Raw genomic sequence first — 17581 nt, 5'->3', positions numbered from 1 at the left:
TTTATCAAGAGTAATTTGTTTTTAACTAGTTTTTACTTGGTAGCAATGCATTGGTGAATTCAAATTTCCAGTTCTTGTTAACATAGGTAAATTGTAATAAAGACTTTTTCGAAACAAAACCATACATTTTTCTCATGCGCATTCACACAATTATACAACTGTTTAAATATAATTCATTACAGAACTATTTAACATCATCATTTGACTGTTTAAATGTTCCCAAACTTTGTAAACCCTTATAAAATAAATACTGAATTGTTCTAACATTAGGGTCATTTGCGTGTGGCATTTTAATATGAAGCTACCTCACCTTACAAAAGGCTTAAGCAAATGATTATAAACTCACACTAAAAGCATTTAATGAATCACATTAAACTATATAAAAGCTTCTGTATTTTGTTTTTCTCATTGGGCGAAAGGCATTAATGAATAGCTTTTCCTTTGATAATTAGATGTTACTGGAATTATAAAATTTTAATGCTCTTTATAATTTATAAGAATCCTAATTCGTTTTAACACTCAACGATATGTTAACGACACGATATTTTTTATTGATCACTTAATATGATATGACGACTCATTGGTCTAGTGGTTAGTACCCCTGACTGCGAATCCATGGGTCCCGGGTTCGATACCCGGCTGAGACGAACATCGATGTGATGAGCATTTGGTGTTGTGCTTAGGTCTTGAGTGTTTAAATATGTATTTATATGTCTATCTATCCATAATATGTATGTATATCCGTTGCCTAGTACCCATAACACAAGCTTCACCAGCTTAGCATGGGACTAGGTCAATTGGTGTGAATTGTCTTTAAAAAAGAAAATTATAAATATTGAAATTCTATTACAAAACCTAAAGTTTGTTTTGATATTTTATACAAGCACAGTTGATTATATAAATTATTGACATTCACATATTTTCATAATGAACGATGATAAAATTATAATGATCAAAAATTAATTAAGAATATAATCAATCAAGTGTTTAATACCCAATTCAAAACAAATGAAACAATTATTTTCTTCTCTTTACTACCGTATAACCTTATCGGTGCATAAACCAGAGATAATTCATTTTTTTTTGTCGTATGTGTTGCTGTCGTTTTCGCGTTGAAGTTCCTTCTTTCGATTGCTTACTTGTTCTTGCTCTCTCGTCAGTCGGTAGCTCATGTCTAAGTGTCGTGGTCAGCAAAGAAACATCTGGAGCGGATAATCTGTTTCAATGAGTCTTTCACATGTTCGGTACATCTGGTGAACTTCCACGTGATTTTGCCTAATGTCTTACCATTAACGATCAGTTTCTCCAAGTTCTAAACGCCTCTGCGCATTGTATTTTTTCGTATCTTCTAAATCACACCCGAAATAGAGACAATATAAATGTTACGAGTTTTATACTACACTTATTCTTTTTAGGAACAAATGTTTACGTTTGGTTTTTCAATTATCCTTAGTTATATGGGAACACTGTCGTCTGTCAACAAATTGAACTATACAATATTAATCTATATTGAGTTAAGAGAATATTTTAATTATAGTAGTTGTAGGGAATTAGAGGCACGAGTTTTACTTAAATAATTACTTTTCTTAATTACTGTAATAGAATAAGACTGTACAATTTTCGAATACAAAACAGTATGATAATGTCACGCCGAAAAACGAATGCTTGTTTAAAGGAGGGTAAAGTAGGGAAGGTGAGCAGTGTTGGCCTAGTGGCTTCAGCGTGCGACTGTCATCCCTGAGGTCGTAAGTTCGATCGCCGGCTGTGCACTAATGGACTTTCTTTCTATGTGCGCATTTAACATTCGCTCGAACGGTGAAGTAAAACATCGCGAGGAAACCGACGTGTCTTAGACTCAAAAAGTCGACGGCGTGTGTCAGGCACAGGAAGCTGATCACCTATTAGAATGAAAAATGATCATGAAACAGATTCAGAAATCTGAGGCCCAGACTTAAAGAGGTTGTACCCCAACAACCCCTCAGCGGCCTACGGACCGTCACTGGTAAGACGAGTCGAGCTCCTTCCGTTTTTGTTAGAGACAACACAAGAGAAATTTAAATCATAATCATACCTGACCAACGCGATTCGTAACCGGAAGAAATTGTCGGACGATATAAATTAATTTCAGTAATGTGTTTTTAGTGGTTGAGATTCTCCCAATCGTAAAAGGGTTAAGAGCCTCTAAATCATAATTAGATCGGCCCAAATGAACACTGAACACATGGGTACGGATTAAATTGATGACCTACATGGTATTAGCAAAGGTAGGATATAAGTCATATCTAATTCAATGGCTTAAAATCGGAACTCTGCCAGAATTTTGGACACACAAAAACCGCATTGATATAGATATTACAGTCACCTACGTTGATAACAACTTCATTGTAATTCATAGCGAATAATAAACATTTATTTTTTAGACTGTATTTGTTATTGTTTAACATAATATCTCCATCTCTTATATTCCATCCTGTTCAACCCTAAAACTCCTTCCTATCTCAAAAATGATTTCAATTTTTTGGGATCCCATAACTATAGCTTACGTTCTTCCGAAAACTATATCCTTGAAATCCCGTGTCATAACTCATCCTTTCTTGGCGAGTCCTTTAAGGTCTCTGCAGTTAGGCTATGGAATTCACTTCGAGTCCCTATTCGCTTTGCTCCTTCTCTATCTTCCCTTAAATTTCTTCTGTACAAACATTACCTGTCCACATCGTATCCCTCACTTTAATAATACCTATTAACTGACGTGAGACTGCTCTTAAACTAAATTATAATGATTCATGTGCACTTTTTATCACTGTTAGTTTTGTTTTCATGTATCCTTTATTAGTTTAGTTTGTTCCTGTTCCTTTTTGCACTTCTTGCCTACATTATGTAATTTAATACATTTTTTTTCTTTTCTCACAGGGGTTGCCTGGAAGAGATCGCTTGAAAGCGATAAGGCCGCCAGTTGCCTTTCCTTTACATGTAATTTTGTTAAATTTTTATATTATAAAGTAGCAAAGTGTGAATAAATAAAAAAATAAAAAATTGTTACCAGCGGTCTCAAAAAACCCAGTTCTATAAATTAATTAATTATTAAATATAATTGAACTAAAATAAAACTTATAATTTTGGTAACAAATGTGGCAGATCGATACTGCGCATGTTTAGTGTCTTACAAGTCTAGATTATATCTTAATTCTAAGTTACCTATACTAATGTGTCCCCATTATTACAATGAGTATGCACAATTTGACACCACGGAACATCTGGTACTTAGTATCACAGGGGCTACACATAGCACAAACCTATAAGCTAACAAGTAATGTAACAATGTGAAAAAAAACACATGTTTAACATCTACTATTATATTCTATTATTATATTGTGTTTTTTATGAGTTAATAACAATTTATTGCTTCTATTAGTAATAATAAAACTAATTAAAAAGTAATAAAAAGAAAATTAAAACAAATTTAAAAGTTTTGTCTCCGTGGCAGTGTACCTTTAACGCTGGAAGCATTTTCTCCCCGTATTGCGATACATATTCGTTGAGCGAGGAAAATACCAGCTCTGGGGTCACCGGTACTATCTACCAGGCGCCAACTTAACTCTTTAATTAGCGCCTGTGAACTTGAAGTTGGAGGAAAGACTCTTATATTGGTGCCTTTTATTATTTTCCTCCATTACGCAAGATCACATTTATTGAGTATAAAAAGTAAAAAAAATGTTTTTTAACAAATTGCAATACAAGTATAATAATTGAGGCACCTCAACCCAACACCACGTTATTTGTGCTCCGCTTCTTTTTGTTTGCATTTTGAGTATAGACAATAAGTCAATAGTACAAAGTTTTTGACTGCGAAGCCAAATGTAAGACAACCATCCAAATGGATCCATAAGCGATGGAGCCACGATTTAGGTGTATTCATTTTGTTTTAAGTCAGTTACAAGCTTTCCTACTAGATTATATGCAAATTAGACTAATTTACAGTGCGCTAATAATTTTTTTCTTAGAAAAGCAATAAGTTGGGTCGGGTCAATAAAAGTCGCGTGTTTGATCGCGTGATGAAAATTTTTTGTTACCTCACTTGCTTTTATTTAAACTATAATTACAAACAATTTTATAAGCTTTGTTAGCTATTTGAATGCGTAGTTCACGCGAACAAATTGTTAAGACAATGTAATTGAAAATTTGAAATATTTAGCGACAATGAAAAGCATTTGTTTCCTGAAATTTACCTCGCTTTCAAATCTGTCGCAGCGAACGATGGATTTTTTATATTGAATATACATCATAGAATACTGACTGTTAAAAATTTTAAATTACTTTGAAATCGTACTATTTTATCATTCTTTTATGATTTTGGGTGTAACCCAAATTGTAATTAATGAATAGTGGTTTTCTACTTTAATTTTGTTTATTGAAAATATTTTGTATTCATATTAAACCCCGCTAACTAAGCAATAGAGATATCACTGATAATTAATAGGGAGATGTCAAGTTACGCCTATTAATATTCAGACTAATTATTGTGCTATAAATAATAACCCTGTTTGCTTTGGAAGTAGGAAGATTTCAAATCATCTAATAATACACAATATTTTATCGAAAGCTGTATGTGTCTTTACAAATTTTTGAAGCCAAGTAGGTACAATACTACAGCCTGCCCTGCGATTCTGTAACTCACTTTTCGAACTCACACAGCGGTTTTTGGATCGGCGGTCGCTCTCAAATCAGTCGTGAAGCAGTCATTTTATGATTTGGCGTAACAATAAACTACAAGCTACCACCTTATCAGAATGCCGATGCGAAAATCGCTGTGTGAGTTCGAAAAGTGAGTTATAGAATCGCAAGACTGGTCTGGTAACCTAAAGTATTGTTTTGCTTAGAATTAAAACCAGGATCTTGAGGTACCTTTCTTGGTTAAAATACACATGGATAAAAATTTACTGAAACACGCTATCGATGTTGATATACATTGTACGTATTTTGTTAGAATCGAGGCAGGGCCTCCAGGATATACGTTTAAAAACCCAGTGCCTATAGATTCGTTTAATTTAGTAGCTCCAAATTTCTGCATCTGATTCAAAGGTAATTTTTTTTATAAAGGTAAAAACGGGATTCTGACACTGTTGTCGATTTAAGGGTGTCAGACATTTTATTTTTATTTATTTACCAAAATACATACACTATCCTTACAGTAAGTCAATACGATAATGTTTATATTTAAACTAGCTGATACGGCAAACGTTGTTTTGCCATGTATATCATTTATAATAAAAAATAGGGGTTGATCGTAGAGGGGTGAAAATTAGGTGTTGTATGTATTTTTTAATGCTGTATCATAAAAAAAAAATTGTCTAAAAATTAAAAAAAAATTAGGGGTGGACTACCCTTAACATTTAGGGGGATTAAAAATAGATGTTGTTCGATTCTCAGACATTGGGTATATTCACACAAAATTTCATGAGAATCGGTCAAGCCGTTTCGGAGGAGTTTAACCACAAACACCGCGAAACGAGAATTTTATATATTAGATTGAAATATATTATATTAAATACATAAGATACACAATATCGCTACTATGAACTCACATTGCGAACATATAAAGATATCGATTGTGTCAGAGGTAGCATTCAGTAGGCGCAACGTCTTTCTTTGGGGATCCAAGCAACAGATTACTTCTGACCCTCGTGATTTCCTCATGTGTTCAGTCACCATAGGATTCCAAAGCACACACAGGTACTTTGACCTTCTAACACAGAGATTCATTATTTAAACCTAGATCACATAACTGCTGCTGGTGCTAGTCTATTTATATTCCTGCATAATTATTCTTACGCGTACAAGCTACTATTTTCAACAAAACTTTGATAAGCTTTAAAATTCTGACCAACATCAAATCCCCTTAGCCTGATTTTGGTCTGAGCGGTAAAAATAACTAAATCTGAACACGTAATGTGTTTTAACCGTCTCCATTATACCAAAAATAGAAGCTCGAAATCGGCGTTGTTTAACGACATACTAACTCCATAGTATAACGTAACGTAAACGTAATAATCCTAAATATAAATGCTATTCATTATTTAATAAATATTGTCCTACATTGCATGCAAAGTACTGCGAAGGAAGCAATAACTAACAGAACTTGAAACCGCCAAAATGACCGTTTAGCGTTCCCTAACTACGATCTGATAAGGTTTTGGACCTCATGAATAACAATAAATGCGGCCTTGAAATGTTTTGTTAGGTAGTCAATGTTCTCAAGGCTGGCCGAAAACTGATACAGTTTAAATAAAATGACAGTAGCGTTCAGCCTCAACGCTAATTCGAATTGGTTCGTAAACACTGAGAAGCTTTTTTTTAACGACAGGAAATGCTTTCACGCATATCCCTGCTGTATTTTACTGTGGTGAAAAGCTGGTTCAACATAGTGGTGGTGCGCGGCAATAATGTATTTTATTGAGGTGCTTTACGGAGTTTAATAAATCATATACGTGTATACTTCACTTATTTTCTGTTGTTATGCATTAGCAGTTTTTTTTTAAACGGAAGGCGTGCAGTAAGTTTATCTGATGTCAAATGATACCGCCCATAGACTAACATTGCCATAAGGTATTTTATCGACGTGTTTTACGGAGTTTAACAAATGATATCAGTGTATATTTCACTTATTTTTTGTAGTTACGTGTGATATAGATAACACATATATATTTATCATATACGATTAACAGACTTGTTTATATATAATGGGGGGCAGACGAGCAGGAAGTTAATCTAATGTTACCGCCCATAGACACTAACATTGTCAGAGGGCTCGCATCGCTCTTTTCTTGAAGGACCCTAAGTCGAATTGGTTCGGAAACACATCAGTGAGAAGCTGGTTCAACATAGTGGTAGTGCGCGGCAAAAACATCCTTAAAAACGCTCAGTTGTAACACAGATGTCCCTTAGAGTGGGGTCCAGCAAAACTCGTCTTTTAAAACAAATCGCTGGAAGCTCTGAAAGCGCTGTTTGGCTAAAGTTTTTATCAAATAGTTCACTGTCTAAACTATACTGTGATCAAGGTCACACAGCTTGATTTACTACTTAGCCAAAAATTCTGATAAGAAAAGGATTCGTAGATAAGAGGCAATAAAATGTAAATTGAGTGAAAGTAATTTAGTTCGTAATAAAAAAACTATTATCCTAATCTATGCATTAAATTAGTTAGTTAGGCTAAGAATATAATGTAGTTTCATGCATAATGTAATTGAAGCAGACAGTTGAGTGAAGTTCAGAAACTTACTCTACTGTAAATTCAGCTTTATTCGTCTTCAAGAGTTTGGCTGTTGCGATCCGAAGAGGACTTTCGGGTACGCTAAGCAAGGAATTCTAAAACAAGAGTTTAATTTAGCTACTTGGATCTTTACCTTATCATTGACACCTGAAGTTATTGAAAATATTGTCCTATGTATTAGTTTCAGCTTTTAGTTGTGTTAATTATTATGTTCGGTCGATTATTATTTCAGTGTTGTAGATAGTTAAATAAAATCATTATGTAAGGAATAAAAGTTCCTAGGTTGACTAAGCGTTTTGTGTTTTTTTTTTAAATATTTACCGCTTCTGATCCCTAGGAATATTATCACTAGCTATTATTTTTAGGAAACATTTTTTACTTCAATAAAAATAACTATCTACTGTAATAAAAATAGGCGTTAATCGTAGAGGGGTGAAATTTAAGAGTTGTATGCTGTATGTTTAAAAATTAAACACAAAAAAATTGTCTAAAATAATAATTTTGGGTTGGACCACCCTTAACATTTAGGGGGATGAAAAACAGATGTTGTCTGATTCGCAGACCTAGCTTATATGCGCACCAAAATCTGTCGTCGGAGGAGTTTATTACAAACACCGTGACACGATAATTTTATATATTAGCTATATCGCATTTTACCTTACGAATACACTTATTTCTAACTTACATCAAATGTCAAGGTTACTCTTGCGTGATTTTGCGAAAAGAAAGAAAATTATAGTATTACAATCGGCCTTAATACACGGGTTACTCAGCCATTTTCTTGCTATGATTGAGGTTGTAATTGGTTCAAAGCGTTTCAAATAATATATTAGAACACCGCTTGAAATGATTTAATAATACACTATGTAAAGCAAAAAAATACGTACTTGGTTTGAAATAAATAGAGGATATGAATATGCGGCCTGATACCATTAATTTTTTGTAAATATAACTATGTACTATACTACTATACTTTACTAAAAACACTTGTCTTAAATTAAGTTTAATTGATTTAAACTTTATCCAAATTCAAGTTAGATGTAAAACTTTCTATATTAGAGCGGCTCATGGCCATGTGTAATACCTTTTCAGAATCCCTATTAAATGCGGCCGAAGTTAACAAAAAGTTATTATTTGAAAGAAAATTATATCGTATAACTTAATATTACCTTCAATATACTCAATAAAGAACTATAAATAGTATGTCAAACGCAAGAACTCATCAATACCAATCTAGTGGATATTATGAAAAAGATACAGGATGTAGATTTTTTCGAATTTTAATAAGAATTAGTAAAAAAAAGTCAATTTTCTTATAAAACGCAAAATAAATTATAACTCTGCAGGGGTTGAGCATCATCTATCCCCTATTTGCGTTTCATCCACGACTTTTTGGCCACCCTGTATATATTAAACTAAGCAAGCGAATGGATAACTCAGTGTCCTCATACTTCACCGTTAGTATTTTTACTTTGTTAAGTCATATTCATTTAATAGTCTAGTCGACAAGTTGAAAATGGAACAAAATAGAGATACTGCTCTTAAAATTATGTGCGATAGCTCATTGGAACCGGAATGACGCCTAGAAAAATGTGCTAAAAGCGTGTATTAGCACATAAAAAATTGCAAAAGTTATAGACAATTAAAGATGAAAAAAAAATGGCATTTAGTTTTTTGCCAATATTTAATAAACTATTAATATTTAAGAAATTTCAAATAAAGATTCTGAAAGAAGAGGAAATTTCCAATAAAAAACTCCTGACTTCCGGAACTCTATCTCCATTATTTATAATTTTAATTTAACGCTGAAAATAGGTCTGCGGGTGACATTTTTAGGATTCGCGCGTGGCGTCAAAAGCGACTACGGCACATTAATTAATTTATTTAAGGTATTGAATATTTTTTTTTAAATTTGAAAAAATTATGGTGTGTTCTGAACAATATAATTAATTTATTCCCGTTGAAAATTTTACTAAAAGTTAATTTTTCAACAAGTTAAATAATTGTTAGCAAACGAAATTTTCTCGAACGACCGTCTTAATTGTAAGTGAAAAAAAATGTTTAAATAATGGTCGTAAAAATATTTCGCTTCGTAGAGCCTTTCTTACATACATACTTAACAAGATCGTGCCATAAAAGTTAAAAAAATATTTATACTTTGTTTATAACATTTTTTTTACTTAAACAAAAACTTAAAAATCCATGTAATGTTGTTAAAAAAAAATTTTTTTTTCTCAATCATCATATAATCGTTTTTTTATTAATACAAGATATTTATTGATTTGCAAAAAAAAAAATTCCCGCCATTTCTTGATAAATTTTTTTTTAACAAATTGAATAAATTAATATTTTTAAAAAAAAATTTAACACAACTTTATTACATTAAAAATTTTATGATTTTTTAAAAATTTTTTTTTCCTAAATAACAATTTTTAATTGTTTATAATAGTTTTTTTTAATTTTCTATTGTTTAAATAATTAGTTAAATTTTTTTAAATAAAAGTAATATTCATGATAATCAAAAAATTTACAAAAAATTTTTTTCTATACTTTGTTATATATGGTTGTTTTTGTTAATTTTAGAAGTTTTAGAAAAAAAATAAAAAAAAGTTGAATATTTGTTTATAACAACTTGGTAAGTTAATAAACAATAGAATTGTTGATTAAAAAAAAATTTTTTTCTGTTACTTTATAGAGGACTGTCAATTATGACCTTTAGAAAAAAAAAATTTTTAACTAATTATTTAAACAATAGAAAATTAAAAAAAACGATTATAAACAATTAAAAATTGTTATTTAGGAAAAAAAAATTTTTTAAAAATCATAAAATTTTTAATGTAATAAAGTTGTGTTAAATTTTTTTTAAAAAATATTAATTTATTCAATTTGTTAAAAAAATTTTTATCAACAAATGGCGGGAATTTTTTTTTTGTAAATCAATAAATATCTTGTATTAATAAAAAAACGATTATATGATGATTGAGAAAAAAAAATTTTTTTAACAACATTACATGGATTTTTAAGTTTTTGTTTAAGTAAAAAAAATGTTATAAACAAAGTATAAATATTTTTTTAACTTTTTGGCACGATCTTGTTAAGTATGTATGTAAAAAAGGTTCTACGAAGCGAAATATTTTTACGACCATTATTTAAACATTTTTTTTCACTTACAATTAAGACGGTCGTTCGAGAAAATTTCGTTTGTTAACAATTATTTAACTTGTTGAAAAATTAACTTTTAGTAAAATTTTCAACGGGAATAAATTCATTATAGTGTTCAGAACACACCATAATTTTTTCAAATTTAAAAAAAAATATTCAATACCTTAAATAAATTAATTAATGTGCCGTAGTCGCTTTTGACGCCACGCGCGAATCCTAAAAATGTCACCCGCAGACCTATTTTCAGCGTTAAATTAAAATTATAAATAATGGAGATAGAGTTCTGGGAGTTAGGAGTTTTTTATTGGAAATTTCCTCCGCTTTCAGAATCTTTATTTGAAATTTCTTAAATATTAATAGTTTATTAAATATTGGCAAAAAACTAAATGCCATTTTTTTTTCATCTTTAATTGTCTATAACTTTTGCAATTTTTTATGTGCTAATAGACGCTTTTAGCACATTTTTCTAGGCGTCATTCCGGTCCCAATGAGCTATCGCACATAATTTTAAGAGCAGTATCTCTATTTTGTTCCATTTTCAACTTGTCGACTAGACTATAATTGCTAATTAGTATTCATTAAATGAGTTCTCTAATAATTTGAAGAATAGATTGGTTCACAATAAGGAAAAATGGAGGACAATGGGGGAGGCCTTTGCCCGTGGGCACATAAAATAAATAAATAAATAAAATGAGTTCTCGCAGAAGCAATCGTACCGGGTCACAAAAAAAAAATGAGTCAAAAGCGCTTCGTAAATATTTGCACAAAATTTTGTCTTTGTAAGTTCAAAGGTCACAGAGTTTATGATCAATGCAACTGAGGTCATGAATTGATAAAAATATGAAATGTGCCTGTCGGCGATATCGTTTGAGTTCGTCACATCGATTCAGACCAAGACAAATAGTATTACAGCTGAAAGGTTTTGAAATGTTTAGAAAAGAGATAAACGTTTGTATAGTAATTTTAAGATGATATACTTATTTGGGTTCTAAACAGATTATGAAACTTGTTTAGTAGTAATTTAATTGTGTTTTTGTATATCATTTCTAGCTGACCGGGCAAACGTCGTTTTGCCATATATATCATTTATAATAAAAAAATAGGGGTTGATCGTAGAGGGGTGAAAATTAGGGGTTGTATGTATTTTTATAGCTGTATCATAAAAAATAAAGAATATTTTTTTTATCTAAAATTAAAAAAAAAAAATAGGGGTGGACTACCCTTAACATTTAGGGGGATGAAAAATAGATGTTGTCCGATTCTCAGACATACCCAATATGCACATAAAATTTCATGAGAATCGGTCGAGCCGTTTCGGAGGAGTTTAACCACAAACACCGCGACACGAGAATTTTATAGTACTATTCCATTGTATTAGAAATTCCAATTGTATATCAAATTAATTTATTCTTAATATAATTAAAACACATTTCTAATTCAAATAATACACACACTATTCTTCAAAATAACTAACTCTTTAAAAAACAATCAGACTTTCAGCGAGGAAATGCTGCCAAGAACCAAACTTTTAAATTTGTTTTAGTTTTCTATTTATCCATTTTTAATTATTATTATTATTACTACTTAGATAAAGACGATCGTAAATACTGTATATTTGAGTGAACATATACATTTATATCAGACTTTTTACATTTAAATCTTTAATAAAGAGAACCTTATATTTCTCGAATCTTTCATCTACTTTATTGTACTTATTATAATTTGTTTGCTTGTCCTCTTTAGTGTATACAGCCCTTATTTACATTGTAGAAAAGCAATAAATTTCAAGAGAAAATATAACAAGGTGTCTAAAGTATCAATATTGCAGCATTATGGCACTGTAGCTCAATAAAATTGAACGATATTGGACACCGCTCACCCTCCGATACTTTAAGAGCGCGCTTAAATGTTATTTAAGATATCAGCAATGTCGGTGGAAATATGTATTATATTTATGCGGCTATAAATAAGCCTGAAGCATTTGTTTAATATCCAATCGTTTTAATTGTTTCACTAATATTTGTTTTTAGGTAATCAGCCTGGTTTTTGGGCCTAAGACGTGCCGGTTTTCTCACGATGTTTTCCTATTCAAGCAGGCAATCAAAGGTCCATAAGGTTATTATTGTGTTAGTAACACAATAATGTTCTAAATATTGTATTAGTAAGCTTTAAAGTATATTCAATCATAAAATTAAAAATTAATCATAAATTTACCCACGAACATGGTGTAATGGTTGCAGCTCCTTAGAAACGTTGTGTAAAAAAAACATGGCGATTAAAAAGAGTTTTAAAGTTTATTGCCAGTTCTTCTCTTCCGTTCTACGCCCTTTATTTGAGAACTGGCACTAAATGTAAAGTTAGAAGCATTTCATATACATTTCTTTTTTGACGTTCTTAAGTGTACATTGTGTTATCTATATGATTAAATGATTTTTGACTTTTGACTTCTGCACACATCACCGCAAAAAAAACACATACTGTTTTTTGTTTTTTCTACCATCTAGGCATTGCAATGACTCATCTAACATAAGGAAATCCAGCATTCCCACTATTACCGCCATATTTATTATGCAAATAAAAAGTCGATTAGTCGGGAAGAAACGCAAGACCTGGCTGGCCTGGCTAAGGGCATCAATAGCTGTCAAATTAAATAGCAGAGTAGTTGTGAAAATGTGCGTTTTAAAGCCCTTTAAAAAATCGATGGTATGGTCGCATTGACCTATATAGACGAGATTGCTGGAGTGGATTCGAAGCCGGAATGCAATGACTCCAATACTTAGCCCGTCACGCGATCCCCTCGCGTCGCAAGCTTACCTCATAGACTTAATAACATTTAGAATTGCCATTTTATTTATAATTTTTACAATATCAGTTGACTCAATCGGTCAGATTTTGTGTGTAAATTATATATATGTTAAACGGTTGAAAAAATACTAAGAGTTTAATCACTTGAAAAAAGAGTGGCGGAGAGTTTATTGTCAGTTCTTCTCTTCCGTTCTACGTCCTTGATTTGAGAACTGGCAGTAAATATAAAATAAGAAGCATTTCAAAACTTTGACGTTCATAAGTCTTCGTTTTGTTACCAATAAATGATTTTTGAATTTGAATTCCTACGAAGTTGCAAACGTTTTTGAAATACATATATTCTTACAAAAATCCGTAGGGTTTATGATTGAAATTTGTACAAATTATTGAACTAATTGATGCAAGACTATGAATGTTAAATAAAATGCCATTAAGATTTCCTATGAATGACATTTTAATGTTTTCTTATGCAAGGCCAGCTGCTAATTAGAAATTCACAAGCTTATGTCAATATGAAATTCAAAGCAGAAGCACACACTGCATACTTTAACATAATCTATTTGACTCCGTATAGTTCAAAACTGTATGTTACTTCAAAAGTTTTGATAATGTGAACCAGTTACTTAGAACTTACTTTGAACTTACAGATATAAATATTAGAAATATGAGATTATAAAGTTGTCACCTGGAATATGAATTAACTTCATATTAATTATATTAAGTACTAAGCAAACAAAGACCCATTATTCAGCTTATAATTAAGAGGATATGAAACGTCAATCTGGTTGAGTACCGTGGACAAAGGACGCCATTATAATGATATTTGCATAGTGAAAGGACACTTTTTGAAGCCAAATTCGACAACATATTATGTAGGTAGGTAGGTTTGAGGAAATTCTTTAAAATATAATTGCTGAAGAGCTGTGTGAGCTTCTGTCTTTTATATTAAGACACTTTATTTTAAAGAAATTGTGTTAAAAAAAATTGCAACTCCAACAAATATGATTTATTCTAAGTAAAGATGCATCTTATGTTCTTATGGTGTATGCACAAGTTTTAAACAATATATGTATTTAAACAAATAAAATTAATCAATCAAATTCAAAATCATTTATAGGTAACAAAATGTACACTTATGAACGTCAAAAAATAAATATATATGAAATTCTTCTAAATTTACATTTACTGCCAGTTCTCAAATCAAGGGCGAAGAACGCAAGAGAAGAACTGGCAATAAACTCTCCGCCAATCTTTTTAAATCTGTTTAAATATGTTTTGGGTGTGTGTATGATATAATTAATAACAATATGCTATAAATAATATACTAGTGAATTGAAAAAATCAATAGTATTAAGGTTAAATATATATTTAGGTCCTTGACATAATATCCAAATCAATTCAAGTCTAAAAAAAACTACGAATATCAAAATATATCGTGGCACTTCTGCCCACTTTAAGCTCGCAAAAGCGATTCCTTGGTTTCTATAACGACGGACAACCCCACTGTTTATGACCCAAACTCAGCACGAGAAACAGTAACGCACCACCTTCCAAACTGTTCGGGTCTCAATTATGACGTAATCGAAATGCTGTTTTTCATCGTATTATCGTTGTTATCAACTGTTCTTTCAGCGCGGGAACCCAAACAATAGAAAATTAAAAAAAACGATTATAAACAATTAAAAATTGTTATTTAGGAAAAAAAAATTTTTTAAAAATCATAAAATTTTTAATGTAATAAAGTTGTGTTAAATTTTTTTTAAAAAATATTAATTTATTCAATTTGTTAAAAAAATTTTTATCAACAAATGGCGGGAATTTTTTTTTTGTAAATCAATAAATATCTTGTATTAATAAAAAAACGATTATATGATGATTGAGAAAAAAAAATTTTTTTAACAACATTACATGGATTTTTAAGTTTTTGTTTAAGTAAAAAAAATGTTATAAACAAAGTATAAATATTTTTTTAACTTTTTGGCACGATCTTGTTAAGTATGTATGTAAAAAAGGTTCTACGAAGCGAAATATTTTTACGACCATTATTTAAACATTTTTTTTCACTTACAATTAAGACGGTCGTTCGAGAAAATTTCGTTTGTTAACAATTATTTAACTTGTTGAAAAATTAACTTTTAGTAAAATTTTCAACGGGAATAAATTCATTATAGTGTTCAGAACACACCATAATTTTTTCAAATTTAAAAAAAAATATTCAATACCTTAAATAAATTAATTAATGTGCCGTAGTCGCTTTTGACGCCACGCGCGAATCCTAAAAATGTCACCCGCAGACCTATTTTCAGCGTTAAATTAAAATTATAAATAATGGAGATAGAGTTCTGGGAGTTAGGAGTTTTTTATTGGAAATTTCCTCCGCTTTCAGAATCTTTATTTGAAATTTCTTAAATATTAATAGTTTATTAAATATTGGCAAAAAACTAAATGCCATTTTTTTTTCATCTTTAATTGTCTATAACTTTTGCAATTTTTTATGTGCTAATAGACGCTTTTAGCACATTTTTCTAGGCGTCATTCCGGTCCCAATGAGCTATCGCACATAATTTTAAGAGCAGTATCTCTATTTTGTTCCATTTTCAACTTGTCGACTAGACTATAATTGCTAATTAGTATTCATTAAATGAGTTCTCTAATAATTTGAAGAATAGATTGGTTCACAATAAGGAAAAATGGAGGACAATGGGGGAGGCCTTTGCCCGTGGGCACATAAAATAAATAAATAAATAAAATGAGTTCTCGCAGAAGCAATCGTACCGGGTCACAAAAAAAAAATGAGTCAAAAGCGCTTCGTAAATATTTGCACAAAATTTTGTCTTTGTAAGTTCAAAGGTCACAGAGTTTATGATCAATGCAACTGAGGTCATGAATTGATAAAAATATGAAATGTGCCTGTCGGCGATATCGTTTGAGTTCGTCACATCGATTCAGACCAAGACAAATAGTATTACAGCTGAAAGGTTTTGAAATGTTTAGAAAAGAGATAAACGTTTGTATAGTAATTTTAAGATGATATACTTATTTGGGTTCTAAACAGATTATGAAACTTGTTTAGTAGTAATTTAATTGTGTTTTTGTATATCATTTCTAGCTGACCGGGCAAACGTCGTTTTGCCATATATATCATTTATAATAAAAAAATAGGGGTTGATCGTAGAGGGGTGAAAATTAGGGGTTGTATGTATTTTTATAGCTGTATCATAAAAAATAAAGAATATTTTTTTTATCTAAAATTAAAAAAAAAAAATAGGGGTGGACTACCCTTAACATTTAGGGGGATGAAAAATAGATGTTGTCCGATTCTCAGACATACCCAATATGCACATAAAATTTCATGAGAATCGGTCGAGCCGTTTCGGAGGAGTTTAACCACAAACACCGCGACACGAGAATTTTATAGTACTATTCCATTGTATTAGAAATTCCAATTGTATATCAAATTAATTTATTCTTAATATAATTAAAACACATTTCTAATTCAAATAATACACACACTATTCTTCAAAATAACTAACTCTTTAAAAAACAATCAGACTTTCAGCGAGGAAATGCTGCCAAGAACCAAACTTTTAAATTTGTTTTAGTTTTCTATTTATCCATTTTTAATTATTATTATTATTACTACTTAGATAAAGACGATCGTAAATACTGTATATTTGAGTGAACATATACATTTATATCAGACTTTTTACATTTAAATCTTTAATAAAGAGAACCTTATATTTCTCGAATCTTTCATCTACTTTATTGTACTTATTATAATTTGTTTGCTTGTCCTCTTTAGTGTATACAGCCCTTATTTACATTGTAGAAAAGCAATAAATTTCAAGAGAAAATATAACAAGGTGTCTAAAGTATCAATATTGCAGCATTATGGCACTGTAGCTCAATAAAATTGAACGATATTGGACACCGCTCACCCTCCGATACTTTAAGAGCGCGCTTAAATGTTATTTAAGATATCAGCAATGTCGGTGGAAATATGTATTATATTTATGCGGCTATAAATAAGCCTGAAGCATTTGTTTAATATCCAATCGTTTTAATTGTTTCACTAATATTTGTTTTTAGGTAATCAGCCTGGTTTTTGGGCCTAAGACGTGCCGGTTTTCTCACGATGTTTTCCTATTCAAGCAGGCAATCAAAGGTCCATAAGGTTATTATTGTGTTAGTAACACAATAATGTTCTAAATATTGTATTAGTAAGCTTTAAAGTATATTCAATCATAAAATTAAAAATTAATCATAAATTTACCCACGAACATGGTGTAATGGTTGCAGCTCCTTAGAAACGTTGTGTAAAAAAAACATGGCGATTAAAAAGAGTTT

Source organism: Pieris napi, chromosome 22, assembly GCF_905475465.1.
Source record: "Pieris napi chromosome 22, ilPieNapi1.2, whole genome shotgun sequence".
Lineage (NCBI taxonomy): Eukaryota > Metazoa > Arthropoda > Insecta > Lepidoptera > Pieridae > Pieris > Pieris napi.
Note: the sequence above shows the minus strand (reverse complement) of the source record.